General features: G+C 35.7%; 1 pseudogene; it reads right to left on the reverse strand.

Annotated features, from left to right (window-relative positions):
* Positions 1 to 1,571: 1,571 nt before the first annotated feature.
* LOC138069485 (NEDD8-conjugating enzyme UBE2F pseudogene) lies at positions 1,572 to 2,123 on the reverse strand (annotated as a pseudogene).
* Between the last annotated feature and the right edge of the window lie 8,663 nt (positions 2,124 to 10,786).

Genomic DNA, 10,786 nt, shown 5'->3' on the forward strand with positions numbered 1-10,786 from the left:
AGTTCCTCTTCACATTCTGCCATAAGGGTGGTGTCATCTGCATATGTGAGGTTATTGATATTTCTCCCGGCAATCTTCATTCCAGCTTGTGTTTCTTCCAGTCCAGGGTTTCTCATGATGTACTCTGCATATAACTTCAATAAGCAGGGTGACAATATACAGCCTTGATGTACTCCTTTTCCTATTTGGAACCAGTCTGTTGTTCCATGTCCAGTTCTATCTGTTGGTTCCTGACCTGCATACAGATTTCTCAAGAGGCAGGTCAGGTGGTCTGGTATTCCCATCTCTTTCAGAATTTTCCACAGTTTATTGTGATCCATACACTCAAAGGCTTTGGCATAGTCAATAAAGCAGAAATAGATGTTTTTCTGGAACTCTCTTGCTTTTTCCATGATTTAGCAGATCTTGGCAGTTTGACCTCTGGTTCCTCTGCCTCAAAGTAAAATCCAGTGTTTTTACAATTGCCTATAAAAACCTACATGATTTGGTCCTCCATTCCACTTTATGGCTTATATCATTTTGCACTTTTCCTTGTTCACCCTGTTCCAACTAAACACTCTTTCCTTTGCTGATATTTTCTGAATATGCATGCTCTCCAGCAGGAAAGTAGGAAGGTACCTGGACGTGAATGCACATCATTTGTCTTGGATACTCAGCATATTTCTGTATTTTTCCTCCCTGAGAAATTGGCGTCTACGTCTTAGCAATTCTCATGTCGACAACCAAACAGCATCAACTTCTCATCTTATCCTTTCATTCTTACCAGTTCTCACCAGCCCATTTGCTTGATCCTGCCTTGGAAATATGAATGTATAGAAATTATCAGCAGTGTTTTTGCCAATCATTGTTTCTTTGATATTTTATTTGTATTTCTCTTCAATAGTTGCTTGACTCAGCATCTTTCTGTCTGCTCTATACAATCAAAATACAAATTAAATGAGAATAGAAAAAAGTATTAAATTATTAAATCATATAAATTCCAAATCTATCCCAAAATATATTATATTAAAGAAAATACACATTTTAGAAAGAGATTTATGGTGACTGGGCAGTTTCATGACATCTAGGCATTCCAGAAAGGAGCTAAAATTTTTGTATCCAGTCACAGTTTGTAACAAGTTTCAAATCACCCATCAGCAAGCCACACTGAGCACATCAGTAGCATAACCTGTGCATGAGACTGATTTTGGGACTGATTCTGGGAAAAGAGAAAGAAGCATGCTTTAGCCTCAATTCTGAGTTCATGACAACTTCTCAAGAATCTCATCAACAACCTACACAGCACAGTTTCAAAAAAGGTAAACATGTTATGGTAAGTGGATAACTCTTGATAACCCCAAACACATTATCTTGCTGTATTTATGTGGAACTCTTTATCTACCATGGGCTGTGTGAAGAGGTTCTTCCTCAAAACAACATACTCACAGGACTCTGGAGGACCCAGTGAGACTGAGGGGAGCCTGAGGACTGGGGAAGAGGCTTCCTTTTAGTTTCAGTTGGAGACAAACTTATAACACCCAGTACAGAATGCTGTAGTCTTCTATCCTCTGGCACAACACTTCATGCTGTTGTCAACTATTCTGGAAGCCATCCTTGTCCTGCAAATGAGGTTCTGCAGCTTCAATATTTGGCAGATAATCAAAATTCAAAAGAGAATGAATGAGTTGAATCTCCAAACAACATTTCTCAATGTCCTCCTGGGAGCCCAGCCAGTGCTGTCAATCAAACACTCTCTCAATAAACCTAGACATATTTCACCTGTCTCTGTGATGTTGGGGTGCTATAATTTGCTATAACTTGATGAAGCATCTCACTGAGGGAGGCACCACGTTATACACATCAGGAACTTCAATTTCAAACAAATTTTCTACCCTGGTAGTAACCCTCATCTATCAAAAAACACAAAACAGCAACAATCCTGGGGTTTACAGTTAGCTGAAAGCAATGAAGCTTGCTTGGATGAAGAAAATGCACTTTATACCTACAAGGTAAATCAGTTTTAACCCCTGTAGCAGGTAGTCTATCTCTCACAGAAAACTGATGGGTGGAATCAGAGGCTGTGTCTATGCTTGGGACCCTTTGAGATGATTATCCTGATTTGGTTGTCTTGCCAGCATCAGCATTATGGCTGCCTTACTCTGGTCACCATGAGACAGGTGAGGCAGGATATGGGACAGGAAGTGGTCAGGCATACAGTAGGACCAGAGTGGTGAGGAAGAGACTCAGCTGCTCCCTATTTCCTTGGCGGTCTTTTTTTAAGAGCTGAAAGAAGCTAATCTCCACACACACCTCCCAGCCTCCAAATTGACTGAAATTCCATAAGTCAGTAGATATAGCAATTAAAGAGTTAAATTCAGAGGAATATTTGGTAGTAACTGAACCAATAAAAATACCTCTTATTTGAAACTTACTTATTCTACAATTAAAATTCTGTAGTGAAAACTGAAGTATGTAGTGGCATAATAAGGCCCATTTTTCCTGTCACGGTCACTGTTCAAAGTGACCCCCATGATCCCTGACTCTGGATATTCACATCATTGTGTAGTTCTCTCTGATATTGTATCATAATTGGCTTGTGTGACCTATAAAATATGACAGAAGTGATGGTGTACAATTTAGAAGTTTAAGGTATAATAGAAATGATGGCATTTATCTCTTGTTCTGTCTTGGATTATGTGGCTAGGGGGAAGCCTGCTGCTATGTCATGAGGTCACTTGGTATATTATAGAGATCCACTTATGCTTTATGCCAAAAGCCCTATAAATGACCCATCTTATGAGAAGATCCTCTATCTCCTGTCTAGTCAGCAGATACCTGCAGCCACTATCAGGTCTCTCATGAGAGGCCATGTCCAGTCAACTAAATTATTGATGAATTACTAACTCACAGAAACTAATTTCTACTATTTTAGTCCTTCATTTAGGGGATGATTTTTTGGATATTAATTTTTTTGTGCAGTAATGGGTAACTGAGACTTTCCAGGTGGCCCAGATTGTAAAGAATTCATCTGCAAAGTGGAAGACCTGGTTTTGAACCCTTGGTTGGGAAGTTTCCCAGAGAAGGAAATGGCAATCCACTCCAGTATTCTTTCCTGGAGAATTCCATGGACAGAGGAGTCTGATGGGCTACAGTCAATGGTGTCACAAAGAGTTGGACACAACTGAGTAATTAACACAAATACAATGGGTAACTAGTATACTTCTCAGAATTAATGTCTTAAATGCCATTTTAGTGTATATCTGAATAACTTAAAAATCAGATTACTCTCCAGCATAGAAACTTAGTGATTGCCCCCCACTTTAGAGGCTCCAAAAGTTCAGACACTCACTTTTCCAACAGTTTCAATACTGAACACTGTACCTACATGTTAGATAAGCTCATCCAATTTCACCTGGGACTTTGAGTCAAAAGTTATTTATACAATCAATCAAAGGTGATAGAAAACAAATTCTAATAATAGCTTCAGAGACTGTAGCAACTTCAAGCATCCTGGTGTGCCAGGGGCCACAGAGCCAGTAGCCATACCCACTGCCTAGTGCCAGTTTCAATCAAAGTTACAATTTCCAGTGTTCAGCTGTAGAAACAGGAGTCTTTACCCAACTGATTCAGTGGTGAAATTTGGCTGTGGCTTGCACTTTCACTTTTCCATTATTGTTGCCAGTTTTCTAAGCCTGATAATATAGAATTCCAGCAAATTTATTCATAAATCAGTTAAGGTAACTGTAGCTGCTTGAATAAACCACTCAAAGTTTCAGTGGTTTAAAATATAGAAGTTTATTTTTCATCAAGTCACTGAAACTTCAAGGATTTTTAGTTAGTAGATGACTTTGATTGTTTCCTTCTTGAAACTCTGTCACTCTTGAGAGGACAAGAAGGCCAGGGGGTCTCCAAATGGAGGAAATAGCCTGCAAGTGTCTGACATTTTTCTCTCTCTTATGCGGCAGGAGGAAACAAACTAGCAATATTTTTTCCTTCTCTATACAAATTTAAAAGGAGGTTTCTCTTAAAATTCTGTGTTGCCATAATGACACCTGGTTTCACTTGAAATTAACCATTGCCTTTTTCTTATGGAATTGCTTATCTTAAGCTATGCTAATGTACTATGCATTTACCCCAAACTCTGTCTTCAAGTCGGTTCCGCCTTTTGGGCTCAGAACCTACTTGATAAACCAGTATGTTATACTCTGATATTGTTCCTCTAATCTATGCAAATGAAACTATTTGTTTGGTGCTCTTCCCTTCTTCGGGGCTTCCCTGGTGGCTCAGAGGTTAAAGCTTCTACCTGCAATGTGGGAAACCTGGGTTCCATCCCTGGGTCCGGAACATTCCCTGGAGAAGGAAATGGCAACCCACTCCAGTATTCTTGCCTGGAGAATCCCGTGAATGGAGGAGCCTGGTGGGCTACAGTCCATGGGGTCGCAAAGAGTCGGACACGACTGAGCGACTTTACTCTTACTCTCTGTCTCTCTGCCCTTCTTCAAGATTCAAGTTAATCCTTTTATGGCCCAAGATAAACCATTTAGTACCAAGATCATCCCAAAATACATCTTATGGGTGAGGGGCCTGGTGCCATTCTAAGTTTTGAGGCATTTCTTTCTTTCATTAACAGACTGCTGGTGACTATATAACATCCAGCTGAAGACTAGCAGGTGGGTACTCTTTCTGTCCCTTTCTGATGCCTATGTTAGAAGCTTTCTCTATCTCCTTTATACTTTAATAAAACTTTATTACACAAAAGCTCTGAGCGATCAAGCCTTGTCTCTGGCCCCGGATTGAATTCTTTTCCTCCGGGGGCCAAGAATCCCGGCGTTGTGATTCAACAACAACCTTTCACTCCCTAAGACTGTAAGCATCTGCAGTTAAAGCAAGAACAAACAGGAATGAAGAAGTTACTCTATTTTAAAGTCATTCTATGCAGCTACACACATCACTTATCCTTACCTTCTTAGATGAGACCCAGACACCAGACCCACATGGATTCACAGGTGAAGAGTGATATAGTTAATAATTTGCAGCAATTTCTTAGCAACAACTCTTTTCAACAGATTAGAAAGTACAAAACCTGTGTCATAATTATCCATTTTTGTCACATTGTGCTATGAGTGTGTTACAATAAGTTTATTTGTTTGTTTTGGTTAAATCTGCCAGAGGTAGATTGTTTGCAACTGGGAATCCTGCCTAATATAGCTGTGTTCTCAGTACTTGATCAAAATCAACCTATAATTGGACCAGTTAATATAAATTACATTGAATTAACTCTTTTTATGTTATTGAATTTCTTACTTTAATAAATGGGTTATTTATCAATAAATAGCTCTCATTTATGACACTAAGTAGATGACTGTTTTAGTGACTCCATAACACTGAAAAAGTTGCAAGCCTCTGTTTGTGGTGTATACACTTAGAAACAAGGAAGGTCTCATAGTTATAAACAATTTGTCAGTTATGGAAACATTATATTTTCAAAATCCCTAGAAGAAACTTATTTATTTTACTTCCATTAATCAACAATACAAATACCCAATACTACATAGGCATACAATTTTTCAGAAATTATTTCAAATAAATGGAGACAATTTTCTCAGAAATAATTGAGAATTATTTAATAGTATATATTATATTTCCTTAGTCTTATAAATGATTATAGTTATATAATCATTTTATTGCTATGGAGAATCTCTACAAGTAATAAATACAGCTTAAAATTGTATTATTGTTCTTTAAATTTTTTATTGGAAAAAAAATTATTGTTAGGAGAATAGAAAGATAATACACAGGTTTGGAGAAAATTTTTGCAAACACATAGCTGATAAAGTGCTGGTATAAAAACATATATTTATATATTAAAAACATATAAATATATCTTAAAACTCAAGAATTAGAAAACAACCCAATTGAGAACTGGTCAAAAGTTCTAAAATGACATCTCACCAAAGAAGACATACAGACAGCAATAAGCATATGAAGAGATGCTCAAGCTTGCTAATTATTAGAGAAATCAAATCAAATCTACAATGAGAGATCACCTCACACCAGTCAGAATAGCCATCTTTAAAAATCTACAAATAATAAATGCTGGAGAGGATGTGGAAGAAAAGGAACCTTCATATATTATTGATGGGAATGTAAATTGGTACAGTCACTTTGGAGAATAGGATGGAGATTCCTTAAAAAACTAAACATAGTTACCGTATGATCCTGAAATCCCATTCCTGGCCATGTATTAGGAGAAAACTCTAATTTCAAACTATACATGACTTATTTCATTTAGATTAAAACCCTCCAAGTCCAACCATGTTGCTGCAAATGGCAAAATGTCATTCTTTATTATGGCTGAATAGTATTCCATTGTATATATGTACCAGATCTTCTTTATATCTGTTGATGGACACTTAGCTTGCCTTCATATATTGGCAATTGTAAATTGTTGCTGCTATGAAAATTGGGATGTGTGTAACTTATAAAATTGATGTTTTTGCTTATTTTCAGATAGTTACTCGAAATACTCCAATTTACTCCAAACCCTGGTGGCTCAGAGGTTAAAGCGTCTACCTGCAATGTGGGAGACCTGGGTTCAATCCCTGGGTCGGGAAGATTCCCTGGAGAAGGAAATGGCAACCCACTCTAGTATTCTTTCCTGGAGAATCCCGTGAATGGAGGAGCCTGGTGTGCTACAGTCCATGGGGTCGCAAAGAGTCGGACACGACTGAGAGACTTCACTCTGACTCACTCTCTCTCATGCCAAAGTAGAATTTCTGGGTCATGTGCTAGTTTTGTTTTTAGTTTTTTGAGAAACCTCCATACTATTTTCCACATTGGCTGCACCAACTTATGTTCTTTCCAACAGTGTATGGGGGTTTCTTTTTCTCCACGTCCTAGCCAACCATATCTCCTGAAGGTTTGGATTTGTATTTCTCTGATGATTAGGCCAAGTGTCTGTTGGCCCTCTGCACATCCTTTTTGGAAAAATGTCTATTCAGATTTTCTGTCTATTCCCCTCCCCACCCCCCCACCTCCCCATTGCACAGTATGCACAACTTCCCCAACCAGGGATCAAATCCATGCCCCCTGCAGCAGAAGTATGGAGTCTCAACCACTGGACTGATGGGAAAGTCCTGCCCATTTTTAAAAATCAGGTTTATTTTTTAAAATGTAGAATATTTGAGCTGTTTATATTGTTGGCTATTAACCCCTTAAAAGTAATATCATTTACAAATGTTTTCTCCCATTCAGTGGTTGTCCTTTTGTATTTTTTGATTCCTGAAAATCTTTTTAAATTTCTGAATAAGGATGGCCATCTCAAAAAGAATACTTCCATTTAATATAAGCTTCACCTAGAAATTTCATAAATTATTTATTCATAAATTAAGCAAATGTTTTTCAGTCCTCTAATATGTATGAAGCCCTTTACTAGTCATTACAAAGTTAATATAAGGTAAATATAAACATGATACTTGCTTCATATAATTTAAAAATTGGTTAATTAAAAAAAGTAGCTTTTCCTTCCAAATTACTTATAGACTTATTCTCCATTTGGAATGAATCAAGTTTTTAAGTAACAGAAATCACAGATACAGTGAAACAAACATATAGGGCTTATTCACCTCATATGCAGACATTTCAGATGAAAGCAATTACTGACAATTCTTGGGAGTTAAGTAAAGGTGGACCTATAACCATGGTCGTTGTCTTTGGCTTTTACTTGTGTTTCCCATGATCACAAGATGCTTAATGCAGCAGTTCATTATAAAGGAGTCTTATTGTACTTATTTCAATGGAAAGATGAAAGAAGGAACAAGATGACATCTATGTAAGAAAAGCAAAAGTTCTATAGGAAGCTCACATTGTACTTCTATTTACATTTAAATTGGTCTAAACCTGGATTATATTGTCACTATTGGCTAAAAGATGTTCAAGAGGATTGCATGAGCCAAATAGAAGACCCTTCAATACAGGACTAGAAAATTACTAAGTATTATTTTCCAGTGCAAATGACCAATAAAGAGAATTCCAAACCAGCCTGCAAAGAACAGATTTAGAGATAATTCTCAATTCTGTTGAAAAGCAAAGCATTAAATCTTATTACATAAAACATTTGGCAATTTATTAATCCATATTTTGTTTGAAAGTTGTTTTAAAGGTAAAATGGTGTATATGTATGTACGAGTATACATATATATATATATAGCATCCATTATCCAATTTATTGTGCTTCCCTGGTGGCTCAGATGGTAAAAGAATCAGTCTGCAATGCAGGAGACCTGGGCACAATCCCTGGTTCAGGAAGATCCCCTGGAGAAGGGATGGCTACCCAGTCCAATATTCTTGCCTGGAGAATTTTATGCACAGAGGAGCCTGGCAGGCTACAGCCCATAGGGTAGCAAAGGGTCAAACATGACTGAATGACTAACAATATATATGTTAAGCATGTACTGACAATCAACTATATATTGGTCGTAGTATTTGATATCATGAACATAAGAATAAATAAGAGATGACTAGGTTCATTAAGTACTTCATAGTGTAGTAAGGAGACAGACATGGAAACAAATAATTATAAGACAATGTGATCTGTACAACATTAAATCTTCTAGTATAATGTGTCATCTTCAGATAGTATTAGAATATTATAAAGTCTTTGGGTAATATGCCACTGGTGTTAATCCTTAACCTGGAAACCTCGGCAAGACTAAAAGAAATACTGACAAATAGAAAAGGACTCTATTGTCATCTAGTGGCCAAACTGTGTCCTTGAATTGGTTGAGTTACCTTGGATATCACCTGGAAGAAGCTATTTTGGGGAATAGAAAGCAACTGAGCACAGTTTCAGGAGTTTTTTCTGACCCTAATACTTTAAAGGGGAATTAATACTTTAAAGGGGAATTAATACTTTAAAAATGAAAATATCACATATAGTTATAGAAGCTTTTCTTTTCACTCTCTCATCAGGTAGAAATGAGTTCAATTTAAGAAACTGGGACCAAAGGAAGCTAAATGGACATGATAACTAAATTCAATTTATGATCTTGGATTGGATACTGGGACAGTTAATCATATTTAAATAAGTCCTGTAGGTTTTTTAACAATATTATATCAGTGCTGATTTCCTGGTTTAGATAATCATACTGTGGTTATGTAAGACTTTAACATTTTGGGAGACAATGTCAGGTGTATAAGAATCTGCTGACTGCTTTTGCAACTTTTTTGTTAAGTCTGAATTTATTTCAAAATGAATTAAAAAAAACTAAATGATAAAAGTATAGTACAAATTATAAAAGTAGTTTGATAATGTGTTTCTGTTTCCCTAAGCTAGAAATGTATCCTATAATTATATAAGTATTATAATTTAACTATCCATATATTTTTTTCTAAAGTATACCTTTTATGTTATAGGATCAGTGTGAAAGAAAATTTAAGACAATCCAGTATTTGTAGTTGCTGATGAAAACAACACTGTTTTTCTAAGTCTAGCCACCATGGTTGTCTTTTTCAAAGAAACCACAGATAACTTACTATTGATAATTTCTTTGTATTTCTAACTCCAATAAAATATGTTAGATTCAGTTTAACACTGAAACCTTCTGATGGTGCTTTCAGTTTTCTGTGGTTTCTATACTAAGACTATATCCTAACATTTCAGAAACTCATAGTTATTAACATCAAATCACCTTAGGAGACTCTGTGGGAATCTCAGAGAATAATGTCAACTAGATCCATCAAACTGGACAAAAAGAATAGGCAATGACCTGAAGTCATTCTAGCTTTTAATGGTATATGCTGCAGATTGACATATTATCTGGGACTACTATTTGTCTTACACAATCTGTAAGAAAATTCTGGCATTTGTCTTTTTCAGTGGACAGATGAAAAGATGAACAAAAATTAAAAGTTATATATATGATAGTACAAGTATAAGAAGAAGTAATTATACTTGCTTTATACAAATCTGATAAGGCATATTAATATTATGAAATATTCCTCACTAAAAATAATATTTTCATCATCTAAGTCCAATTTAACATTGCAAGATAGAAAATCCAGTACAGTCATTTACATTAACTTTTTTTAAACATATATGTATTTCTTTTATTTAATCTACTAATTTATGTCTTCTGAATAAATCATTATACAGATTTTAATTTCCTTAGCCAATAAGATACTTTGCATATATTATTACATTTGCCAGTTTATGGGCTGATATAATTTTTATTCTCTACACTCTCAGAATTTTTTTATGCTGGATAATCCTCAAATAAATATTTTAACATTCTTGAAGTAGAAATATCTGTTTTGTCAAAATTAATTTTGAAGTATACCTTTTTAAACATTGTTGATTCTTACTGTTCATCCAAATTATTGTAATTTTTTAAAATACTTACAAGTTTAAAAATTAAAGAATTTCATGTGTCAGCATTTTAGAATATCTTTAGTTTCAGTTTCTTTTTCTGTGGAAATTTGATTTTCTTTTTTTTTTCATTTCTTTTTATTTATTTATTATTATTTGATTTTAATATTATTATTTTTTACTTTACAATATTGTATTGCTTTTGCCATACATCAACATGAATCTGCCATGGGTGTTTATGTGTTCCCAATCCTGAACCCCCCTCCCACCTCCCTCCCCATACCATCCCTCTGGGTCATCCCAGTGCACCAGAGGAGAACATAGGCAAAACACTCTCCAACATAAATCACAGCAGGATCCTCTATGACCCACCTCCCAGAATACTGGAAATAAAAGCAAAAATAAACAAATAGGACCTAATTAAAATTAAAAGCTTCTGCA

Source organism: Capricornis sumatraensis, chromosome 2 (assembly GCF_032405125.1).
Source record: "Capricornis sumatraensis isolate serow.1 chromosome 2, serow.2, whole genome shotgun sequence".
NCBI classification, from domain to species: domain Eukaryota; kingdom Metazoa; phylum Chordata; class Mammalia; order Artiodactyla; family Bovidae; genus Capricornis; species Capricornis sumatraensis.